At 45.7% G+C, this 25,882-nt stretch overlaps 1 protein-coding gene across 4 annotated transcripts in view; it reads left to right on the top strand.

The window, feature by feature from the left end:
• The first annotated feature begins 3,860 nt into the window (after positions 1-3,860).
• The window catches only part of TBL1XR1 (TBL1X/Y related 1), a 176,887-nt gene continuing 154,865 nt past the window's right edge, over positions 3,861-25,882 (top strand). Inside the window, exon 1 of one of the 4 annotated variants that reach the window (XM_083613366.1) lies at positions 3,861-4,469. The gene's annotated coding sequence lies outside the window, so the exon portion shown is untranslated. The other 3 variants (XM_083613369.1, XM_083613368.1, XM_083613367.1) reach the window with 3 other exon arrangements.

The following is a 25,882-nucleotide window of genomic DNA, read 5'->3' on the forward strand; positions in this document are numbered from 1 at the left end:
TACCTGTGTTTTCCTAGCAGCTGAGGGTAACTGCCATCTGAGCTTGAAAGACACAATGCCCCTAGTGTTCAAGAGTAAATAATTGTTCTCCTCCTCCTGAGTGCAGGGCGGGGAAGGAAGAAGAGAGTGGGCTGCAGACCCACTTGCACAAGCAGCCCAGATTTATCAGGGTTCAAGGGGTATCGATTAAGACGTGTGAGAGTTGTGCCCCTTCAGTCTGAGTGGTGCAAAGGATGGAGAGCAAAATGTCTGGGCTGTAGCTCCATGTGTAGAGCATTCCTGGGTTCAGTCCCTGGCATCTCCCGGCAGGGATAACAACAACAACAACAACAACAACAACAACAACAACAACAACAACAACAACAACAACAATTTATACCCCACCTATCTGGCTGGGCTTCCCCAGCCACTCTGGGTGGCTTCCAACAAAATATTGAAATACAGTAATGCATCAAACATTAAAAGTTTCCCTAAAGAGGGCTGCCTTCAGATGTCTTCTAAAAATCTGGTAGTAGTTGTTCTCTTTGACATCTGGTGGGAGGATGTTCCACAGGGCAGGTGCCACTACCGAGAAGGCCCTCTGCCTGGTTCCCTGTAACTTGGCTTCTCGCAGGGAGGGAACCGCCAGAAGGCCCTTAGCGCTGGACCTCAGCATCCGGGCAGAATGATGGGGGTGGAGACGCTCCTTCAGATATACTGGGAAGAGGCCGTTTAGGGCTTTAAAGGTCAGCACCAACACTTTGAATTGTGCTCGGAAATGTACTGGGAGCCAATGTAGGTCTGTAGGATGGTGGGAGCTGTACCCCAACACATCTGGAGGGCACCACGTTGGGGAATGCAGGTGTACATAATACTGAGCTAGTCGTGCCAGCGGCCTGACTTGCTGTAAGGCACCGTCCTAGGTTTAAACAACAACAGGAGTCCTGCTTCTAGATCTTTGACTTTCAGGGTTAATCAGGCTGAAGATGGAACTCATGTTTAGTTCTCTGTCTACATTTGCAGAAGGGAACATTACAGTGGTACCTCAGGGTTAAGAACTTAATTCGTTCTGGAGGTCCATTCTTAACCTGAAACTGTTCTTAACCTGAAGCACCACTTTAGCTAATGGGGCCTCCCACTGCCGCCGCCGCGTGATTTCTGTTCTCATCCTGAAGCAAAGTTCTTAACCCGAGGTAATATTTCTGGGTTAGCGGAGTCTGTAACCTGAAGCGTCTGTAACCTGAAGCGTCTGTAACCCGAGGTACCACTGTATAGATGTTTGCATCAAAGTTATGCGACCCCCGAGCCAAGGAGCTAAAAAACTATACAACCTTTAGAAGACATCTGAAGACAGCCCTGTATAAGGAAGTTTTAAAAAAATGTTTAATGTTTTATTATATTTTCATAAATGCAGGAAGCTGCCCAGCAGAGTGGCTGCAGGAACCCAGTCAGATGAGTGGGGTATAATAATAATAAGAATAATAATGGCGTAGGACGTCCCTATTTTCATCAGAGAAATGCTGGAGGGTATGCCGCTCCCTAAGTCCATGTGTGTATTCGAATATTGTCCACAGTGTTCCGAGTGTCTCGTGCGCAACACGACGGAAAAAGCTCTCTTCCCCAAACTGTGTTTCGTGCCCCCTCCAGTTTGGTTTCCTGTGGGGAGTGGGCAAGGAGGGAGGCCCCACCTTCCCTGTTGTGTCACATTTAGCTGTACAGCCTAATCCTCTGCCCTTGGTTTGTTTCTCAAAGCCGCATTTCGCAGATGGGGCGTGTTTTTCCTGTTAGAACTTCCCCCCTCCCCCCCACCCTCCGTGGTTCTTTATCCTTCCTTGCCCTCCTACACGCTCTGTGGCTGGTTTGCACATTTCATTTCAAATGTGCAGAACACCAAATAATGACTTGATCTGCTTAATGCAATTTCCTGGTTCCCTCTCTCTCCCTCCTCCTCCCTCTGACAGTAATGGGAGTTCCCATCCCCCACCCGCTGTTTCCTTCACTCCTGCTGTCTCCCCTTTCTGAACGCTCCTGCTTTGATTATTTGTATATTTCACTTGAGGGTTTAGAGACAATGCTTCATCCTCTGGACACGTTTTTTTGTTTTTACTCCCCACCCCCACCCTGCCTTTCTCTTTCTGCATATTTCCCCGCATACGCAAGCAAACATTCAGATCCAGAATTAGGCCTCTGTTGAAGCTTGGGAAAGTTTCTGGAGTCTTGCTTTTCCTTCCAGCACTTAAGAAAGTTTTTACTCTTCTTGATGTCTGCTGTTATCAGTACTGCCAACTCTGGCTGGCAGAGCCCCCCCCCCAAAGCATCAGAGAAGGTTCCCCCCCATCTCCTTCTTCCTGATCTTATTTAAATCGAAGGCACCAAGATTTTTATCTTTCTATTGCATTTCTACCCCACCTTTCCCTTCAAGGTCAGCAAACTTTTTCCCTCAGACCTTGTGGGGGGCTGGACTACATTTTGAAAAAAAGAAATGAAATAATTCCTATGCCCCACAAATAACCCTGAGATGCATTTTAAATACAGTGGTACCTCTGGTTGCGAACGGGATCCGTTCCGGAGGCCCGTTCGCAACCTGAAAAGAACGCAACCCACATCTGCGCAGGTCGCGATTCACCGCTTCTGCGCATGCGCGCGACGTCATTTTGCGTGTCTGTGCATGCGTGAGGGGCGAAACCCGGAAGTAACCCTACTTCCAGGTCGCAGCGGGACGCAACCTGAAAACGCTCAACCTGAAGCATACATAATATGAGGTATGACTGTAAAAGGACACATTCTACTCATGTAAAAACACGCTGATTCCCGGACCATCCACAGGCTGGATTTAGAAGGCGATTGGGCCGGATCCGGCCCCGGGCCTTAGTTTGCCTACCCATGTGCTAGTCCGACATCCTAACCATGCTGGCTACCAAAAACTCACTGGGAATTCCCAATAGTTAACTGGGACTTGATCCTGGCACATTCTGGTCCATGCCTTCTCCGTTTTCGAGAATGCTGGTTTTTCTACCAGTGCATGTCAGAATGGGCTGTTTTCCCCACACTGGTATAAAAATAATAACCGTTTTTATTATTATTTACACCCCGCCCATCTGGCTAGGTAAGTTTTAATTCCAATTGACAGATAACCCCTTCATAGTTCCTTCCATTTAGAGGGGTTTCCCTTCTCCGTTGGGGATGGCGCTAGAGCATTTGGAAGCGGGAGGGAAATCCCCCTCCCCACACTTTTATCCCCGCTTTGCAACCCCCATTTAACCTACCCCTCTGCAAACTCTTCTTTTCCAGTATTCTGATGGTGACATATTTGCAGAGGGGATCTCCTCCACTCCCCAACCCCCCACCAAAAAAACCCGCTGGGCTCCATATATGCTTATTCCGCCCCCTCCCCTGCCTTTTAGGATCGCGTTTGACAGACTTCGCAGAAACAGTGAACCCCCCCCCCAAAAAAAAAAACCAGGCCCCTGCCATGCACCTCTCGCAGGTGCTTCCCCTCTCCTCCCCAATGGCTCATGAATTTTATTTCTCATCTTTGCGCCTCCCCCACCTTTTCACAGGGCTGGGAACCTTCCCCCCCCCCCAAAAAAAAGAAAAAAAAATGCAATTCCATTTCACTCTCTCTTGCTCTGCTTCCTCCTGGTCTTTGTATTTTTTTGCATGCATGCATGCAAACCCCGGGTTTGTTTGTGTGTTGTTGTTTTTTTTTTTTTTTTTTGCAGGAAGCAAAAGCAACAGAAAACACAGCCAGGCCTCTCCTCGCTCCCTTCCCCCTTCTCTGTGTATGTGTGTGTCTGTGCGTATGTGTCTCTCCTGCTCATTTCTGTATGGCTGGCCACATTTCTCTTTTTCTCTCTCTTTCTCCCCCCCCCCCAAGTGCTGAGTGTCTGAGAGCCGTTGGCTGCTCTGAACCGTTTTGGCTCCTTCCCTTAGTAACAGCTTTAACATTCTGCCTCAATTCCTCTTCCATCTAAATCACACTCACACTCACACTCACACACACACAGAGAGATTGCTTATTATTAATATTAGTAGTATTATTACCTCCTCCTTCCTCCTCCTTCCCTGGGACTGTGATCTGTAATCTCTCCACCCCCCCTCCTCCAACAACCACCCCCCCTTTTCTTAAATCCCCACCCCCCAACACACACACAGAGACACACACACATACACAGAGGCTCGGGATATAATTGAACACATTGCATTTTTTGGGTGGCTTTTTGCGGTCTCTATTTTTTTCTTTTTTTTTTTGGAGGCGGGGAAGAAGGGGGGGGGGGGCGCCCGGAGCTGCTCCTGCAACTGCAGACCCGTCTTTTTTTTTTTTTTTTTGTTCCTACATGCCTTACCTAAATATATATTTGTATTAAAAGCCAAGGGGGAAACTGCATTTCCACATCTCTCTCTATGTTTTTTTTCCTCTCCCTCTTCTGCCTCCATTGCAAAAGGAGGGGGTGAGAACGAGCTTTAACGGAGAGCCATCAATTTGCAAGGTAAGGAGAGAGTGGTTTTGTTGTGTGTGTTGTGTGTGTGTTTTTTTTTTTGCGCGTGTGTTTTAATCTTTGCTGCTTTAAATGTACCCTTTGCAAAAGCAGAATATCTGGGGGGGGGGTGCGCCGTGGGGAGGGAGGGGGTTGGTTGGTTGGTGGAAGCAAAGCCTCGCATAAAGTAAATGCAAAAGCCTTATTATGCCCGGGTGGGGTTGGGGGGCTTGGAGAGAAGGATTTGAAAGAGGGGGGGCGTGTTGAGACCAGAGGCTGGGGGTGGGGTGGGGTGGGGGGAAGGGCGCTGTGTTTGTAGAGAGTTGGAGGAGGGAGAGTGGGGGATGGGCAGGAGTGTAACATGCATTTTTCAACTTGGCCCTCTCGCTTCCCTCCCCCCCCCCCAACCCCACTGGGAAGCCTGGGTCTTTTAACTTTAAATATTTCTTTCCCCCCTCGCGTCTCTCCCCCCCCCTCCCATGGCTGGGGGCGCAAAGTGTTGATCCACCGCGTTTTGAAAGCACAAGGTTGGGTTGGGTGGGGGTGGGGGCGCAGGAAAAGGGAAAAAAAATAAAAATAAAAAAGAACCAGGAAGGGATTTGCACACAAATAAATGCAAGCCAGCAGCCATTATGAAGCAAGCTGGTTTTATAGCCTATTTTTAGACCGATTTTTTTTCTTTTTTTCTTTGCAAAGCATAAGAGTTGATGATTTCCGTGCATTTCTTTTGCTGCTCGAGGAAGACGCACGCCTTTTGTATAATATAAAGATCGGAAGTGTGGTTTATGTTTATTATTATTATTAAAATAAAATGCAAAGAAGGTCAGTGGGGATTTGGGTTTGCTGGAAAGCGGGCCGGGTCTGGGAGGGAGGCGAAAGTTTTCTTTGGAAAGGTTTTTTGCGCCTGAAATGCCTGTTTGCAAAAGGAGAGGTTGGGGGAAGGGAAGCTGGGCTTGTAGCTGAAGCCAGGCTGAAAGCGGGGGAAGGGACTGGTGTGAAAAGAGGGCCTTGCCTGGCGCTTTGCTCTGGAGCGGCTTTGCAAGCGATGAAAAACACAAAACAGGTTCTGCCTTTTGCTTTTTGCATTTATTCCTATTGGGGGCGATTAGATGAAGGAGGGTTCTCTTCTCTGCTTCACCTGCTTTGGAAACTGGGGGAGGGGAGGTGTCTTTAAAAACTCCTCCAAAGTTGTTGTGGACAGATTTCCTGGGTTTTAAGTTCTGGGGAGATCCGTTGCATTAGTATTTTATTTTATTTGGTGGACAAAGCACATGGGTGCATCTGCTTTAATGTGTCTAAAGCCCCCCCCCCCGATTTGTGCATTCGGTATTTTTCACCAGTTGTTTTTTTGGAGGTCCACGTGCAAAATAGCTGCCTCAGGAAACTGGAAGAAGGCGTGTGAAGCTGGTGTTTTTCTCTCTCCTCCTTTTACATCTTTTATTTTCTTTCCTTTGCCCAGCTTAAAAAAACGTGGGGGGGGGGGGAAGAGATGTGTTTCCAAGGCTACTTATTATCAGGGTGTGGTTTCGCCTTCTGTCAGCAAAGACAAAATATCCATGTTTATTATTATTATTCCACAGCCATGGGGAGGAATGTATCAGATAAACGTTGGGCAGCGTGGCTTGTCAAATGACTTTGGAGGTTGGGTTAGGGCAAAATACAGAAATAAAGCCAGCGACACACACACACACACGTGTATAAAAGTTTAAGGAAACTCAAAGAAGTTTTGGTCAGTAGATTGGTGTGGAGAAGTTTTTTATTTTGCACGGTGTCCCTTAGTTTTGCCTACTGGGCTTGCTGACTCTCTCGCACGTGCTTTTACTTCCTCAATTTTTTCCACCCCCGCTTGTGTAAAGGAAGTTATAGCTGATTTATATAAGGCACCACACAATTCTCATTTTCTAGCAATATTGGGGGAGGGGAGGGAGCAGGAAGAAAAGGGGGCTTAATTATTTCCCCCCTTGCACCTGTGGTCTGTTGCAGTGAATATTTGAGGGTACTGTAACTCTAAATTCTATAATTTCTGGTGATTTCTAGTGTCTCCTTGAAGTTTGAAGACACCTGCACCAACCAAAGTTTAAGAAAAAGTTCAGTTTTCAAACTTAAATTTGTGTTTTCAAGCTAGGCCACGTGTCGGGGCCTTATTGGCAATTTTTGTAGAATTTTCATAAACTTAAATCTGTGCCTGTGTGAGGCTTCCTGTTGGGTTTGACTGCGACCCTCATCTCACTAGGGAGTAAACCCCATGGAACTTTGTAGGCCTTACTTCTGAGTAAACATGCACAGGAGTGCGCATTTTAGGCCAGACGTGTGTAAACAGAGGCGAGTGTGCATTCTTGGAGATGTCCGTGGGGCTGTTGGCGTGAATTTTGCGTTAACTGAGCGGTGGATTCTGGGTAAAAGTTGGACAGGTTGCTGATTTGTGGGCGTCACTACTCATTTGAATAAAAAACCGTTTGAAGATTATTCATTCTTAAGCATATTGTGGTTTTTATAGTAGTATGGGTTTATCGTTTTATGTTTGCATTCTCTTTTATTTGTACGGCGCCTAGAGAGTTTTATAGGGTGTCTCCATAAACAGAACAAATAAGTAAATAGATGTTGACAGCGTTGTTCGCTAAGAAACTTGGGAAATTTTGTCGGAATGCATGTGGTTGAACAATGCTGAACAAGTATCTGAGATGCTATTCGTGTATATAGTTACGAAACGACAGATTTGATTTGACCTGGACATTTTGGTGACGTTTGCTCATTGCATGAGCCATGGTTTACCACCCACAAGTGCCACTCTGATCCTCCCTGCTTACACTGGGAGGAAACCAACCTCAATCCGTGGTTTAGTGTTGCATCCAGACCAGGAAGTGTGGTTTGTTTTGCTGCAAACAAACCAAGGTTTGCTGCTGCCTTACCAGTTAAACCAAACCAAATCCTAACTCAGGAATGCCAACTTAGGAATCTTGGCTTGTTTTTCTCTCTCCCAACACTCCTGGCCTAAAGGGTGTGTGATTTGCTTGTGCTCTGTAAACTATGGTTTGTGGCATACTGTGGTATGCGAATGAGGCCATTGGCAACTTAGATAGATATTACCGTTCGCACCCTTTGTAATTGGGTCGTACTGTTACTTGAATTTAAAAGTGTATTTGGGGGAGATAACATTCAGTTCATTTTCTTCCAGTGAAATCATATTTAGGGCCACCTTATTCTTCCTTTAAAAGAAAAAGGAAGGGCTCTGGAGTAATGAATTTGGTCATGACCGAAGTTTATTTTACCAGTGGGGTGTTCCATTTGCGGAAGCAGAAGAAGACTACTGCAGGGTGATCCTATACGTCCAGAAAGTGTGTTTTGAATATATTATAGGTGGGGCTGATGGAGTGGCTTGTTCTCACCCAGTTGACACCTGCCCCCCCCCATAATTGGCGAATACACTCATCCTCCCCAGAGGCATGGGATCGTACATTCCCCAGGGAACGATTTCAACAAAACTTGGGACTTTTAAGAGACAAGGGCTTTGAATAGCAATTTTTTAAAAATTTCAGCAATTCTTTGAAATGGCCTAATGGCCATGACAACTAAGCAGAACCTCCATGCACAGAGCAGTCTACCTCTGAATGCTCAGATGCTGGGGGCATAAAACCGGGAGTGAGAGGGGAAAGTAAACTTCATACATCATTTGTTTGTGAGCATCCAGAAGGCAAATGGTCAACCGCTGTTGGAACGGAAAGTTTGACGAGAATGACCACTCTCCCATCTTACTTACTTACAATATTTACAGGCTGCTGTTCAACAGATGGCAGTTCACAACAGTTAAAATAACAACAAAGCTTCCCCTGGGAAGAATAAAACGTTGGAATACGATTTCTGATTTGGATAAAATGCTGTAATAACTAAATGTGGTGCATATTTCCTCCTCCCCATCCATTTAGTCTGCCACTGCCCCCCCCCAATAATATTCAGTTTCAGGTATTGCTCATTGTTTGCCCAAGAATCCTGAGCTATGTGTGCTCTTTCCCCTTCCTAGTAACTTATGTTAGTTATAGAAGTGCAAGGTTAACGCTGTAAAAATTGAAGGCATTCATGTGATTTTTGCATCTTGGGTAGGCTCCCAGATGATTATGAAGAACACCTGGAAAGCATTTAGTATTCTTCCCTTCTGAATGCGTAGGTATAGGAGTAAGGGAAATATTAGCGGGACGTGTTTGGGCTTTAGGTGGCAGTTCGGTTCAGAGTGGTACCTTGAGGCCTAACACGACATGTGTGTTTGGGACGTGGGTGCCTTAAATTACGTGGAGGAAACATACAGAGATTCTGAAACAGTTGGGTGTATTTGCTACTCATCCCAGAGTTTTAGGGCAACTTCTCAAAAGGCCAAATGTTTTACAAGGCCGTGGATTCCTCTATGTGGCGGTAATGATGAATGCCTTGTGTAGTTGCTTTGAAGTTCTAAGGCGTTGCTGTAAAACTGTAAGTGCAAAAAGCATTGTAAAACTTTGATTCTGGCTTTGTAGTTACTTCTTCAGCCACCTCAGGTGGTAGCCGGTGGGGCATGTATGGCCGACTCACGAGAATTGCTTAAAAGTTCAGAACTGTGTGTGTGTGTGTGTGTTCACGCACGTGCTTGTTTGAGCAAGTAAAAATTAAGCATACAGAATGACTTCATTTGGCACAAGACTGTGAAATTTTGCTCCAACATCTGGAATATGCTGCAGGGAGAAGCTGATAAGGAATGGTAGCATGATGCTGTAGTTCTTGAGGGTGACATAGCTCTCAAAAAGTCCCAGTGTCTCCATGGTGTAAGTGGGGTTGTGTGAAGTATGTTGTAGGGTGAGACTTGAACTCTGGACCTTGTCACTCACATGAGTCAGCCATGATGCTGTGCCAGCTGTTGTAAATAGTCCTGTGTAGAATGCTAGCCTATCTTGCTTTTTACATGGAAGAAACACAGGTGGGTGGTGCTGTGGTCTATAGCACAGAGCCCAGGGCTTCCCGATCGGAAGGTCGGCGGTTCAAATCCCCACAACGGGGTGAGCTGTTGCTCAGTCCCTGCTCCTGCCAACCTAGCAGTTCAAAAGCACGTCATAGAGTGCAAGTAGATAAGTAGGTACCACTCCGGCAGGAAGGTAAACGGCGTTTCCGTGCGCTGCTCTGGTTCGCCAGAAGCGGCTTAGTCATGCTGGCCACATGACCCCGAAAAACTGCGGACAAACGTCAGCTCCCTTGGCCAGTAAAGCAAGATGAGCTCTGCAACCCCAGAGTCGTTCGCGACTGGACTTAACTGCCAGGGGTCCTTTACCTTTTTAAAAAGTCATTTGAAACCGGTAGACATTCTGCATAAACGTGGTGAGGTCTAGATTTACAGAATCGTGGAATTGCAGAGTTGGAAGCCCTCTGCAATGCAGGAATATGCAACTGTCTTGTCTTTACTCCCCATCCCCCACTGGGGGTGTTTATTTATAATAAGGTGTCCTTAGTGTCCAGGGCTAGAGGATTCCTCTGAGATACGTATATGAACACTCAAAATGCTTAAAAAAAAAAAGCACTAAGCATTGTTACTAAGTTGTTTAGGAATAGCAGGCTGGATAGCTCAGTCTGTAGAGCATGTGACTCTACAGGGTCGCGGGTTCGAGCCCCGCACTGGGCAAAAGATTCCTGCATAGCATGGGGCTGGTTGGAATAAATGACCCTTGTGATCCCTTCCAACTCCTCCAGTTCTTGAAATATGCCCTATCTGTGTTGCTGGAATGCTCAGGAGCACAGTCATGCACGGTGGGGAATTTTTTAAAGGGACGTAACTGTCCAGGTGAACCTGTTGATAATCTCCAAACCTGCTTTTGAGTCGAAACAAGAGTACAGCTGCTCTATATCAAATGTAGAGAATGGATATTTTGTGCACAGCAGGAGTGTTACAATAACATGCTTCTCAACGAGCTCTTGAGATCAGTGTATAATACAATCTCTATGGACCAGCTAGTCTCTGTATGTGCAGAATCTTTCCATGTAGCACTTATAAAATGGGTTAGAAGCTCCAGTTAGTACACATGCCAACTACCCATTTACTTGCTTATCTGTTCGGCTTCCTATTAGGTGCTGGAGTCAACTGTGTTTTCCTCTTGAAACCCTATTTTTGGCTAATGTGCTTTTTGTGGCGCTCTGAGCGTGGTCTTCTCAGTTGTGGCACCACAGCTATCGGACAGCTTCTCCAAGAACGCCTGCCACACCCCTTCTCTTTCATCTTCTTGCTCCAGTTAAGTGTTGGTCTAAAAACACTGCTTTCCAATGTTGCAGCACCTGAGTATTTGTTGGATTAAGAAAAAATGTAATTGGATTTACAGTTGAAAACGGTTATTGCACATCATTTGTCTGCTTGCAGAAAGATGATTCATAAATGTTACCTAATACTGAAATACATATTTTAATTGCCTGAATGTGAATAAACTTAGTATGTAGTGGCCACAAATGGTCCTCGTGAAGCAGGTGGAAGAATTAGTCTTTAACTTTTACCTCCTCTTCTGAAAGAGCCACATCTTATTTATGTAAAACATTTATACTTTTTTTTAAAAAAAAAATCACCACCAAAAATAAATTCAGAGTGGCTTACATCTATTGACGACCTTACAATAAATAAATGTGATATAACACAGCAAAAAAAACAAAAACCCAGTAATGGAGATAAACATCATGAACATTTCAATGCCAAGTGAGCAATAAATTACAAAACCTCCAGAGCAATCATGTTTTTGCTACAGGTCGGCTGTTGCAGAGGAATACAAAAGCATAGGTCAGCTTTCCCCAATTCTTCCAGCTATTTTGGACTACAATTCCCATCAGCCATCACTGACCGGACTGGGCTGATGGGTGTTGTAGTCCGAAATGGATGGAAGGCACCAAGTTAAGGAAGACTCAGCAAAGTTTTGAATTGCGTATCTCCTAAAGTAGAAGGCACTTGTGACAGTTTTTCTGCATGGAGCATCTCTTCCCTGTTAAAGAAGAAAATAGAAAACCCAGTGATACCTGTTTAGGGTCATGTGTGAAGCGGTTTTCATGTAATGAAAGAGATCATCAGGAGGTTTGGGCTGGGTGTTCATCAGTATGCAGATGACACCCAGCTCTACCTCTCTTTTAAATCAGAACCAGTGAGGGCGGTGAAGGTCCTGTGTGAGTGTCTGGAAGCGGTTGGAGGATGGATGGCGGCTAACAGATTGAGGTTGAATCCTGACAAGACAGAAGTACTGTTTTTGGGGGACAGGAGGCGGGCAGGTGTGGAGGATTCCCTGGTCCTGAATGGGGTAACTGTGCCCCTGAAGGACCAGGTGCGCAGCCTGGGAGTCATTTTGGACTCACAGCTGTCCATGGAGGCACAGGTCAAATCTGTGTCCAGGGCAGCTGTTTACCAGCTCCATCTGGTACGTAGGCTGAGACCCTATCTGCCTGCAGACTGTCTCGCCAGAGTGGTGCATGCTCTGGTTATCTCCCGCTTGGACTACTGCAATGCACTCTACGTGGGGCTACCTTTGAAGGTGACTCGGAAACTACAACTAATCCAGAATGCAGCAGCTAGACTGGTGACTGGGGGCGGCCGCCGAGACCATATAACACCGGTCTTGAAAGACCTACATTGGCTCCCAGTACGTTTCCGAGCACAATTCAAAGTGCTGGTGCTGACCTTTAAAGCCCTAAACGGCCTCGGTCCAGTATACCTGAAGGAGCGTCTCCACCCCCATCATTCTGCCCGGACGCTGAGGTCCAGCGCTGAGGGCCTTCTGGCGGTTCCCTCCTTGCGAGAAGCAAAGCTACAGGGAACCAGGCAGAGGGCCTTCTCGGTAGTGGCGCCCGCCCTGTGGAACGCCCTTCCAGCAGATGTCAAAGCGATAAACAACTACCTGACATTCAGAAGACATCTTAAGGCAGCCCTGTTCAGGGAAGTTTTTAACGTGTGATATTTTACTGTATTTTTGGTTTTTATGGAAGCCGCCCAGAGTGGCTGGGGAGGCCCAGCCAGATGGGCGGGTATAAATAATAAATTATTATTATTATTATTATAATGATTGAGGAACACTTGTGGAATTTTTTTAATGTTCCTGTGAAGTTTGGGCATCCTTACAATTTGACTACATAACTGTGCGCAGATTAGTGTCTTTCAGAAACAGAAAGCTTTGCCCATATTTATTCCCCCTGCTCCGGGGCTTTGTTGTACTTCAGAACCTCGGGTTAAGTACTTAATTCGTTCCAGAGGTCCGTTCTTAACCTGAAACTGTTGTTAACCTGAAGCACCACTTTACCTAACGGGGCCCGCTGCGCCGCTGCTGCGCAATTTCTGTTTTATCCTGAAGCAACGTTCTTAACCCGAGGTACTGTTTCTGGGTTAGTGGAGTCTGTAACCTGAAGCGTCTGTAACCTGAGGTACCACGGTATTCCTCCTGAATATTTCTGCTCCTCGGTGTGTTGACTGACGATTCGGATGTGCGGTAAAGCACTGCTTTGATGTTGATTTCGCTCTTAGCAGACCATTTGTCCATCTAGCCTGGCAGTTTCTCTATTTTGATTGGCAGCAGCTTTCCCGAATCTCTGGGAGAGCTGCATTTCACATCACCTGCTCTCTGATCCTCTTAACTGGAGATGGCAGGATCGAATGCGGGAACTTCTGAATATAAAGCATTCCCTCCGTCGCTGAGCTGTGGTCCTTTCCTGTCAAGAAGGGTACAGAGCATCTTGCTGTTTCAGCAGAACTTGGTGTTGAACAAGGTGGTTTGTTTTTACTTAAATGTTAGGGAAATTCCCTGGTGGTCCTCGTTCTACAGTAGAACAGATTGCCTTGCTAAGTCGTGGACTTTAATCTATCTTCTGGGGTTTCTAAACAGAGGCTGGACAGTCAGCTATCGGGGATGCTGTGGTCTGTGAATTCCTGCATTGGCAGGTTGTTGCGTTGTGTTGCGTGACCTTCCAACGCTTGGATTATGTGAGATTCATGCTTGGAATACCTGCCACAGAGTGTGGAGATGGCTGCTAGCTTAGATGGCTTTAAATCCGAATTGGAGAAATTTGTCTGTCCATTTTTCTTTCAAAATATGGTATGTCTCTCTGATTGTACAAATCTTGGACTCGAGAGATTTGTTTTGTTGTAATGCTGGCTTGCGACTCGTTTGTGGTGGTGTTGCATTCTAGGCCTAATTAGTCTGTGTCACCTCAAATTCCTCGGCACCAGTATCAGTTTTGTGTTGACCAGTGTCACGTTCTTCAGTGTCATCTATTTATAGCACTGAATAAATATTTCAAATTCCTAGGGCCTGGCATTAAATTTATAGGTTGATGAATGACCAGGAGGCCTGATTATTTTAGCGGGCATGCAAACCGGGAGGAATACGCTTAAAGGAGTAACAGTGTTAATAAGTCCAATAAACCGACATAATTGTTAGGCGTACTGTTTGGCTAAGTTTTAGTGAGTGTAGACCCGTTTGCAGTTCATGAACACGACTAAGTTAAATCCACTAACTTCTTTGGATCTGCTCTGGGTAAAGGTAGCTGAAGACCACGTATGTGAGTTTGAGGGAAAACAAACCACCTTGCTACTCACTTTCCTAACACCCATCCCCTGCTCTGAACTTCAAATGACGGTTCATATTAACAGCATCTGCTGTTGTGAGAAAGGTTTTGTTCGTTCCCTCTGTTCCTTCCAGAACTTTCTCTTGAGCACCAGCATGTTGGCGGCCACCTCACCCCTTCTGTCACTGTGAGGCATTGATGATGTACTGAGGATAATGTGAGTCCAGTTCTTTTTAAGGATGGTTTGGTGGTTCTTAATACCTTCTCTCTTTTTTTTAAGGGGTTGTCACTGCTTCTAGCTTTGAACGGATGTTTAGGGACTGTCTTTCACTCTGTAATCATAATCTATAATCATAAAGTTCATTGGGGTCTTGTAGGCAACGCTAGCAATTCAAATATACAAGCTAAGCACCAAATGGCTCTTTGAACCAGGGTTACAGTCGCCAAAACGGAATCCCTAATTGCCCATTTCGGGCCAGGTGGCTTGGAAGTCGTATTTTTGAAGTCGACTTTTGGGTTCCTGAAATCTGTTCTGATTGTGCTGATAAAATCTAACGCGTAGAATTCTACAGGACGTGTTGCTAGTGTGTGAAAACAGTCAAGATTCAAGGATCCCCGGGCATGTGCCTCCAGATTTTGGAGACGTCCAGCACCATCTTGGCGCCTGAGCGTCATCACTTGGTTGCAAGTGGCTGATAGCCAGGTGTAAAATACACCTGGCGAACTCTGAGCGCTGCTTGTTGTCCATCCGAGTTTTCAGAGCTGTGTACGAACCCAGAATGTCAGAACAGCCAACAGTATAGACGTCTCCATGCTGAAGGTCCCAGGTTCAGTCCTCAGCATCTCCATGTAGGGCTGGGAAAAGCCCCTTCCTGAAGCCCTGGGGAGTCACGGCCTGTGTTCACAGTCGTTTTGGGTGGCCTATATTGGGCATGGTGTGGGTCTATCCTCTTGAAGTTCTACTCTGGCCTCTGAAAGCCAGCTTGCTCCGAAAGGTCTTGGCAGCACGTCCAAAAGATGTCCTAGCCATCCTTCTCCAGACGAAGGGCCCCCACAGAGCAGCGAGGCGCCCCAGTCTCCCGGTCTGCCCTTGCTCTCAGAAATGGCACACAAATGAAATGTTCCAAGAGGATGCTTTGTTGCTCTGAGAGATGATAAAAGCACAAAAGGAGTTTTTTTCTTCCTCCCTTTGTCTTGATTTCTATTTTGCAGGCCTGAGGGCAAGGCACGTCTTGTTTTCATTTACGTGGCGCTCACCAGAAACATCGTGTATTCAGTTTTAATTGGTGTGAGACACTTTGGGATACAGATTTTCCCCCTTCTTTTAATTGTCAGAAAAGCTGGGTACAAGTACAATAAATACATCTGACGTCTTGGGCGTTTGGCAGTTTAAGGCCTTATTAGTCAAAAAGTGTCAGCAAGTTCTGTTGTGCCCAGAAGGCAGGCGGCATGGATACTGCCGCCAGGACTTTTCCTGTCCCTAAGCGGCTCTGCCACACACGGTCCAAGGTGAGCGTCCTGATTATTTGCAAAGCTGCATGAGATCCTGGAGTCCAACACTCCGATTTCGCGGACGCCCACTTATTATTTATTTGTTAGATATATATACTGCTCTGCGTCATAAGGCTTCAGGGCGGTTCACAGAATAAAATACAGGATAAAAAGAAGTAAATAAGTAAAACAAAGCAGCAAAGCAATAACCTCTCTTTCCCACAGGCACATTTAAAAGGCTGTAGAATCTCAATCAGCCAAAGGCCTGGTTGAACAGGAATGTTTTCGCCTGGTGCCTAAAAATATACAATGAAGGCACCAGGCGAGCCTCCCTGGGGAGAGCATTCCACAGACAGGGAGCCACTGCAGAGAAGGCCCCGTTCTCGTGTTGCCACCCTCCGGACCTCTCAAGGAGGAGGCACACGAAGAAGAGCCTTAGATGGTGAACACAGAGTCCGGGTTGGTTCATATGGGGAGAGGCAGTCCTTGAGGTATTGCGGTCCTGAGCCGTTTAAGGTTTCACAGGTCAAAACCAGCACTTTGAATTGGGCACGGAAACTAATTGGCAACTGGTGCAGTCAGGCCAGTTGGTGTAGTATGCTCAAACCCATGAAATGGTCTGCTTCCAGCAGCCCCTTGAATTGTCTTGTTTCATGTTTATCTGATGTTCATTCATCCCCCTCCCTGCCTCACTCACCTGTGGGGGTTTTTTTTTTGGGGGGGGAGAGGTTGCTTACTTCATTCTGCACCAGCTAAAGCGTTAATTCTAAGGTGGCAATGTTATAAAATCAGATATAGAAGGTAATCGCCAAATGGCACCTTAAACATAGGTTGCAGTTGCCACAACGGAATGTCTAGGCGCCTTTTTTGCAGTGGGCTTTATGATGATGATGATGATGATGATCATCATCATCATCATTTCTATACAGCTTTATATTTTAAGGAGGGGAAAAATCTCAAAGCGGTTTACAACACATTTAAGCATCAAATAAAACAACTCAGAATAAAAGAATTCAGACCAGGGAAAATATTTCAGATCCTTTCTGACATTTTCTTCCTCCATACAGAGGTGCTCTAGGGAGCCAGTGTGGTGTAATGGTGAGAGTGTCGGACTAGGACCTGGGAGGTCGGGGCTCAGATCTCCACTCAGTCACTGGGTGACCTTGGAGTCAATCGCAGCCTCTTAACCTACATCACTGTAGGGATTAACTGAGGAGGGGGTTCTACCATGTACTCCTTGGAGAAAAAGGTGGGATATAAACGCTCTTCTGCTTACCTGCTTGAGAAAGCTGGAGGGGCCAGCCAGATGGAGATGTCAGTTGCCAATCTGGCAACTAGAGATCTCCATGTGGTCACAAAACATGCCTGGCTCCTGGGGAAATGCGAACACTCTTAGGTGGTATGGGTTTTCTGGAATTTTGTTTCTGCATTGGAATGTTTTCCTATGCAAATCAGGGTGATACATATCAGAAATCTTCAAAAATGGTATTGGAAAAGTTTCTGAGGCCTTCGTGTTATCGAACGTAGCGTACAGTGGTGCCTCGCAAGACGAAATTAATTCGTTCCGCAAGTTTTTTCTTCTTGCGAGTTTTTCGTCTTGCGAAGCACGGTTTCCCATAGGAATGCATTGAAAATCAATTAATGCGTTCCTATGGAGACTGCCTTCAGAAGGCTGGCGGGGGGAGAAGGACTTTTCTCCCCACCGCCAGCCTTCAGAACAGCCTTCTGAATGTTGGCAGTGGGGAGGAAAACCTTCCTCCCACCGCAAGTCTTCAGGACAGGTCCGGGAACAGAGGAGAAGGCGCGCTGCGCTTCCCCGCTGTCTGCGGAGATTTCCCTATGGGCTTTCGTCTTGCGAAGCAAGCCCATAGGGAAATTCGTCTTGCGAAGCCGCTAAAAAATCGGAAAACCCTTTCGTCTTGCGGGTTTTTCGTTTAGCGAGGCATTCGTCTTGCGGCGCACCACTGTACTTATTTTATTTTGATATTTGGCAAAGCTGAAAACGTTGAAACTGCAGAACTTGCCCAACGCTTATTTGCAGTTGGCGTCCATTCATTGTTGCTAATGGACTTAATATTTTTCTTTGCCGCCGAAAAATAAAGCAGCGTTCAAAATTCGCTAGGTGCAGGAGCTAAGGGCCACTTGTGACCAAGTGAAGATGCCCAGGTGCCAAGATGGAGCCTGACGACTCCACCACCTGGAGGTGCATCCGATCCTCGGATCTTGACTATTTCCACACACTAGCAACACATCCTATAGAATTCTGTCCTTTGTATTTTATCTGCAGTCAGAATAATTTTCAGGAATCAAAACGTTGAGTTGAAAAATGCGACTTTCATTGCCAAAAATGGCAACTAGGCATTTTTGTTTTGGCAACTGTAAGCCCTGGTTTAAGGAGCTGTTTGGCGCCTAGCTTATATATCTGGAGTTTCTACCATTGAAATGAATCACTGGAAATGGTTCTGTTTGACATCGCTGCCGTTCTTTAAGGGAAGCTACCTGTAGTGTGTTCTACAGAAGTATTGCGTAGAGGTTATGAAAGCGTGAATGACATGGAGTGTATTCCATGAACGACTTGGAAGTACATAGAAGCATTATCCCAGTAGGGTTTCCGGTTTCCAGTAGCAGCCTTTTTTTGCTAAATATCGCATGGCATTGGAAGAGTCAGCAACTTCTTCAGAGCACCTTGGTGGAGGCTAGTGCTGTGTCGATAGCATCTAAGGAATGGATTGAGGTGAATTCAGTGAAAAATCTATTTAAGTCCAACCCAGCCTGGAAAATGAAGCGGCTAAAAAAAATATTTCATACTAGAAAGAAGCTTCCGTCCGACCCATGTATTCTGATTAAGGCACGGTGGGATTTAGCCATTGCTGGCGAAAAGATTGGGAGATGAAAAATTAGTGCAGACGAGGAGGTGATTGACAGCACGCAAATAAAAGAGAAGCAGCGTAAATTTCCAAGGCTGGAGAAGAAATTCATTCGGCCCATATTTTAAAGCATGCTGGCCTAATTCTCTGTCCTTGAGTTATATGAAGATTGGATCACGGCTATACATTGGATTATGCTTTTCTCTGATTTTTGCAGGGGTTTTGGTTCAAGTGATAAACAAAAATTGTGTGTTTTACAGAAAAAAGCATTGAAAAGCATACAGAAATGTATTTGTGGGGTAAAAGCGTACAATCGAACCACAGTCTTTTCAGACTTCTGTAGATCTGCAAAATAAAAATGGGGCAGAACAGTTGTGTGACTGAGTGCATGCGAAATGGGCACAGAATTAGGAAACAGGCTAATCTGCCCATCTCTTAACTTATACAGATTGTAGGTTCTTTTGAAATTGTACGTGCATTTTCTAATCCTAAGGTTACAATATCGGCTTATGTTTATCTGCCTCTTTTGCACTGTTTCACACAGAATGTGACTTTTTTTTAATGTTGAAAGATGGAAGTTGGAGGCATGCAAAGAAAAGGGGAAAAAAGAAGAAACCTACATTATATTTCACCTCTCATTATTTTTAGGTCCATGCATTCCTTGCTCCCTGAATGATTTTGAGAGTAAGTTTCCAAGTAAGGATGGTCTAGTAGTTTATCCTGCCGAGTTCATGAGAAATACGTGCAGGTAGCATTGAAATGTATTGCAGAAGCCTTTGGGGGGAGATTGGTTATGGAAGCGAGAAACATTAATAAGATGTAAAATATGCAAGGTAGCAATCACTGTCCAGTCATGCACTGACAACAGAGTTAGTTGTTCTCCATATCTTGTGCTGTTAAATTTAGTCCAGGATTACAGCTTTGGCCTCTGGTTGAGTGCCCAGCTTTGCAGATTTGAGTTCCTGTTGCCCCAGATAGATCTGGCGGCTGTGGTGCAAGAGGATCCTGGACTAGATAGGTCTTTCAAGCTGCAGGGCTGTTCTTATGGAAACGGCTGGTGAACTGCTGCTGTCATGCAGATGCACAGCTTGAGGGGGTATCCGGATCAGAGGACAAGCTTATCTACAGCATAAAGAAGAAGCTTCTGTAGACCTTCCTATTGAGGAGTGATGATGGCCAACCTGGGCGGAGTTGCTGCCCAGGGCAGCCCTCCAGATGTTGATGGACTGTAGTTCCCATCAGGCCTGGGCGATATATTGATATATTGTCCAAAGCTGGTTTGAAGTCCATATCATGCTATTGGTTTCATAATTTTTGACCTGGCAATAGATGGTGAATGTGTGTTAGGGCTCACAGAACCAGTGGTCAGGGATGATGGGTGTTGTATTCCAGCAACAGCTGGGGGCCTGAGTTTGAGAACCTCCTGAGTTACGGCATCTGTTGAGTGGGGAAACTTAGCTCGACCGTTCAGCTGCTTAAGCAATTTTTATTTTTATTCTAATTAAACCCAGCGATTATCCAGTGTTCTTTCCCCCCCTCCCCCACTTTCTTTTTCTTTTTGTTATTTTGGTAAAGCTTGAGAGGTTATTGTAGTAAGCGAGCAGTCGGCATCTGCTCCCTAAATGCTCTTTGATGAACTTTTGTTCAAACTGCAAATCTTTCCAGGAAGTCGTGCTTGCAAAAGAATACCCCACAGCTCTGCGGCTTGACATTTTGCATTTAATCTGTTGTGATTTTCCTCCTCCATTTTGCAGCTGAGCGAACTTGGCTATGATAGATGTCTAGCAGTAAGGTGCGGGCCATACCTTCCTGCTCCTTTCTAAATAAAAATGTACGCATGTGTAAAATCAGCCTGGAGAAAACCCTGCAGCTTCTGTGAGGGGGATGGGGAAGGGGAGAGTGAAACTGCCGGTTACCTTGGAAGATGCATGTTTGCCAGTTGATGGCAATGCTGTAATAGCCCCTTTCTCCAACTGAGTTGGCTTGTAGGGGAAATTGGTTGGCAAGTGAAAGCTTAATCTTGATTCTTTATGTGCAAATACCCTTTGCTGTAGGAATGTTACGAGCAACCCCCTTTTTTTTTTGGCTTGCAACATACGTAGTTCCGGTTTTGGCATTTTACTGCAGGTAGCTGGAGCTGCGATGCGAAAACTTGATGGTTGTGTTTCTGGAGCTACACATTCGGCCGGGGGTAGGCAACGTGGCACCTTCCAGATGTTGGAATACAACTCCCATCGCCCCTGGCCATTGGCCTTGTTGGCCGGTGGGAGTTGTAGTCCAACAGTATTTGGAGGCCGCCATGTTGGTTTTCTCTGAGTTAGACTTTCTGTAATTCCTTCTGCAGCTGCTTTGACTGCGGGTGCTAATGTTGCTTTCAGCATGTCGCTGTGGGTTCCCTTGTGGGTTTTTCCTTTTTTAATTTCTTACTTTCCTCCCATATTTTTTAATTTCTTGCTTTCCTCCCCACCCTCAAGAAACTCAGGATACCAACAACACAGGCAAAGAGCGGGCCAGCTTAGCCTAGCGGTTACTTCGACTCTACATTTGCAGAATCACTAATTGCTTAATGGCAGTTCGATACTCCGCGGGCGCTGTCTGGCTTTATTTAAAACAAAAACAAAAACAGGCAAAGAGCGAGTACCGTATTGGCTCGAATATAAGCCGCACCTGAATATAAGCCACACTTTTTTTAAAAAAAAAAATACCCGAATATAAGCCGTTCCGTTCCTCGCTGCTCCTGGCTGCATACTGGGGGGCGGGGAGCCGCGCTGTGTTGCCGGCGGCCTTTCCCCTTCCTAGCTCTCTCCCTTCCCAGCCTTGGGGGAGGGGATGGGGGACTATGCATGGGGCGGGCCATCGTTCTACCCGGACACTGAAGTCCAGCGCCGAGGGCCTTCTGGCGGTTCCCTCACTGCGAGAAGGCAAGTTACAGGGAACCAGGCAGAGGGCCTTCTAGGTAGTGGCCCCCGCCCTGTGGAACGCCCTCCCACCAGATGTCAAAGAGAAAAACAACTACCAGACTTTTAGAAGACATCTGAAGGCAGCCCTGTTTAGGGAAGCTTTTAATGTTTGATGTATTACGGTATTTTAATATTTTGCTTAAAGCCGCCCAGAGTGGCTGGGGAAGCCCAGCCAGATGGGCGGGGTATAAATAATAAATATTATTATTATTACTATTATTACTATTATTTGCCGCTCTCCTGGCGCTGTTTGCCCGCGCTCCTGGCTGCATACCATAAGGTTGTGAATATAAGCCACACATGAACTTTTCACAGTTGGAATTTGGGAAAAAGGTGAGGCTTACGGTATATTCAGGCCAATACGGTAATTGAATCAAGGTCACCCAGGGAGCTTTATGCAAAAGTGGGGGTTTGAAGTGGGTCCCCCAGGTCCATCATTCTTATCCCAGCCCTAAATATGGTTTTGACTATAACTCCCATCATCCCATTGATCTTTCTGGCTGGGGCTGGTAGGATTTGTATTTTAACAACACGCAGAACGCACGAAGCTCCAACCAGTTCAACACACCGTTTGGTCTGTTCTTGTTTTTATTTTTATTATATATTTTACGTTCTTATGTTGTGATTTTATCTTGTGAACCATCCTGAGGCCTGCGGGTACAGAGTGGTATACAGATTTAATAAATACAACAACAAGAACAACAACATCACACTGTTTCCTCATACTTTCCTCTGGTATAAAACCCTAATATGAAAACTGCTTTGCATCTGACAGCTGGGAGAGCGTAGAAATAAAAATGGATTCTGTTTGTTGACCGAGGCGGACAGCCAGGTAGCAAATGTGCATGGCCAATCCTCGAGCGCTACCTAAACTGCCCCAGCTTGGTGTTATCCAGATGTTGCTGGATTGCATCTTCCATCGCTCTCTGAGAGCCTGGCCAGTGGGCAGTGATGATGGGAACTGTAGCTCCAAACATTTGGAGGACATCCGATTCTGGAAGCCTGCTTTCAGGCACATCTCGGCTGGAGAGCAGATAGCACAAGACGCGTGGCCAAAACATAACTGCTCAGTCCTTGTAGTGGAATGTAGCCGGCCTTCCCTGTAATTGCCAGATGTTAGAAAGCTCAGCGGCCTGTTTTGTGGACATGAAGTTAGGGTATGTGGGCAGGATTTAGCGAGTAACTCCCACTAGCAGAAGCTCATGGAAAGACTTCTGCTAGTGCAACCCCCAGAACAGCCACCCAGAGTGCCTGGGGCAACCCAGTCAGATGGACAGGGTACAAATATAACAACAACAATTAAAACAACGTGTGGCCGTAGCACTATGTGGATTCCTCCTGACATTGTTGTTGTTGTTGTTGTTGTTGTTGTTTAGTTGTTTAGTCGTGTCCGACTCTTCGTGACCCCATGGACCAGAGCACGCCAGGCACTCCTGTCTTCCATGGCCTCCCGCAGTTTGGTCAAACTCATGCTGGTAGCTTCGAGAACACTATCCAACCATCTCGTCCTCTGTCGTCCCCTTCTCCTTGTGCCCTCCATCTTTCCCAACATCAGGGTCTTTTCCAAGGAGTCTTCTCTTCTCATGAGGTGGCCAAAGTACTGGAGCCTCAGCTTCAGGATCTGTCCTTCCAGTGAGCACTCAGGGCTGATTTCCTTCAGAATGGAGAGGTTTGATCTTCTTGCAGTCCATGGGACTCTCAAGAGTCTCCTCCCGCACCATAATTCAAAAGCATCAATTCTTTGGCGATCAGCCTTCTTTATGGTCCAGCTCTCACTTCCATACATCACTACTGGGAAAACCATAGCTTTAACTATACAGACCTTTGTTGGCAAGGTGATGTCTGCATAACATGCATAACAAGAGCTAATGATTGGCTCTTTGATTACATTCAGGTTTTAACTCCAAACTTGGTGGTAGATTCACTTTGTGTGCAAAGAGGAAGAGGTAACAACCAGAAATCTCCTCTTTCAGTTTTAGACAGGCAGTGAACTTCGTGACTGACTACTCACTCACTCCTTCCCTTTGTATTACGTGGTTAGTGTTGTCCTGCCTGTGGGGATAATGTGTATGAAATGCGATAAGAACTCAACAGGAAAGCATGATATAAATAGCTAAGCATTTATTCTTTTCTTCTATTTTGCTTTTATTACGCGTGAGTGGAGGCTTATGGTTTTGGAGCAGACTTCTCCAGCTCTGGAGGAAGGGACCCTACCTTCGCAAAGTTGATCCCTTCTCTGGCAGTAACGTGGTTGCGGTTATGTGATCTTCTGCTTGCTCAGGCATGAAGATCGCTCAACCTGTCATGTCCTAGGGGAACAAAACAAAACCTTGGGTCATACTCTGGCCGTGGTGAGCTTGAGCATATTTCAAATTGTTTCTTGCGTGCCAGTGGCCCTTACAATCTGAAGAGTTGGATGCTTCTTCTGCCCATGATTTGCGTGTTTCTGAGACCCAGTTCCCATGTAATGCTAAGCCACGCCATGGCTTCTTGCATGCATGAGGGTTCCTGAAAAGGAGATCATGGCCGCAGAGCTCCTCTCAGGTTCTCCTGGTGCCACCTTGCCCTGGGCTAAGACATGGTTCCACTACTACATCAAACCCGGCTTGTGGTTTGCCTCAGTCCAGAGAAACCACAAGCTGTGGCCAAGATTTGGTTCTTAATCAAAGTGACTACCGGCAAGTTTTTAGTTCTTTTTTTTTTTAAAAAAATTTATTTATAAAATTTTCAAATTTAACAATAAATAATAAAAAAACATTCCATTTTAATTATACATCCAAATCTAATCTTTCCACTTTCAGACTTCCTTCAGTCTATCTGGAAATTTTCATGTTTTCACAATTATTCACATTTCTTGCATCTATATTGTTTTGTTTTTTTAACCAAATTAATCTTAACAATTATTATAAAACAATATTTCTTTCCCTTATTATCACAGAGCTTCTTGAAAACCTACAAACGTTAATTGACCTTCACATATATTCTTAATATACTCTGTAAATTTATTCCAGTCCTCGGTAAATCTCTGGTCTCGCCGGTTCCGAATTCTCCCCGTTAGCTTGTCTAATTCTGCGTATTCCCTCAACTTCATTCTCCATTCTTCTTTCGTTGGGATTTCTTCCTGTTTCCATTTTTAGTTCTTAAGTATTTATTTCCCGAGCAAGCACGCGTGCCAATTGACTACTACGGCAATTAAATCATATCTGTTTGCAATTAAACAATATATATGTCGGGTCATTTTGCAACCCCATCTCCATACTTCCAAACCAATTCCTTTGGTGCTTCTGGAGGGCTAGGGACCCTGTGTCCTTCCGGATGTTGTTGGGCTCCACTTCCCAACAGGACCAGGCAGCGTGGCCCAATGGTCAAGGATGATGGGTGTTGGTGCCCTCCACGTGGCGCCAAAACTACAGGTTCCGCATCTCTAAACAGTTGAATTTGTAATTCCTTGAGAACTTGTGGAATTGAGGAATTTTCTTTGCCTCCCTATGCATATGCAAGGTGACACCACAATGTTTGTTCAAGGTTATTTATTTGAACACCAAGTGTCCAGAACTTTCTAGAAGTTAGTGATACTTATTGGGCAGGACGGTGTTTTGCCCTGGTATAGGAAGTATATGCCCGTGCTACATCAAATCTAATGCATTCGCACATTAATCAATACTCACTATCATCTGTATCTAGCAATCATCTATCTATCTATCACCTGCCCCTGATTTATTCCTTTAAATAGAATAGCAGGGTTTATTTTGATGGCTCAGTTTGGGTAATTTTCCAACCATGGTTTAGAGAGTCAGGAGTTTACAATGTTGTATGCTTATATTTTCCCCTCTTAGATGCTGATCCATTCTGGTTTGTGCTAAGCACTCTTCTTTTCTTCCTCTTCTTCGTCTTCTCCTCCTCCAAAAAAAGATTATTTAATCAGCTCAAAGGTGCTTATGGAATGAACAGTAGTAAAAAAAGATCAGAAGATTATGTGAATGTGCACACATAGTGTATTATTAATAATAACCTACTTCACAAGAAGGGACGCGGGTGGCGCTGTGGGTAAAACCTCAGTGCCTAGGACTTGCCGATCGCATGGTCGGTGGTCCGAATCCCCGCAGCGGGGTGCGCTCCCATCGTTCGGTTCCAGCACCTGCCAACCTAGCAGTTCGAAAGCACCCCTGGGTGCAAGTAGATAAATAGGGACCGCTTACCAGCGGGAAGGTAAACGGCGTTCCGTGTGCTGCGCTGGCTCGCCAGATGCAGCTTGTCATGCTGGCCACGTGACCCGGAAGTGTCTGCGGACAGCGCTGGCTTCCGGCCTATAGAGTGAGATGAGCGCACAACCATAGAGTCTGTCAAGACTGGCCCGTACGGGCAGGGGTACCTTTACCTTTACCTTTACTTCATAAGAAAATGAAATTTGCATTGCTGGGATATCGGGGTTAGAGAAACAGTGGTTAGTGCTAACCTCTAAACTTTTGCAAACCTATTTCAAATTCTTGCGTACTCATGCAGCGGCGCATTCCAAACCCGCCAAACTGTGGTTAGGAGAATCCTAATGTCCTAATGTGATTATTTTGTT

This window comes from Podarcis filfolensis (genome assembly GCF_964270895.1).
Source record: "Podarcis filfolensis genome assembly, chromosome: 5".
Lineage (NCBI taxonomy): Eukaryota > Metazoa > Chordata > Lepidosauria > Squamata > Lacertidae > Podarcis > Podarcis filfolensis.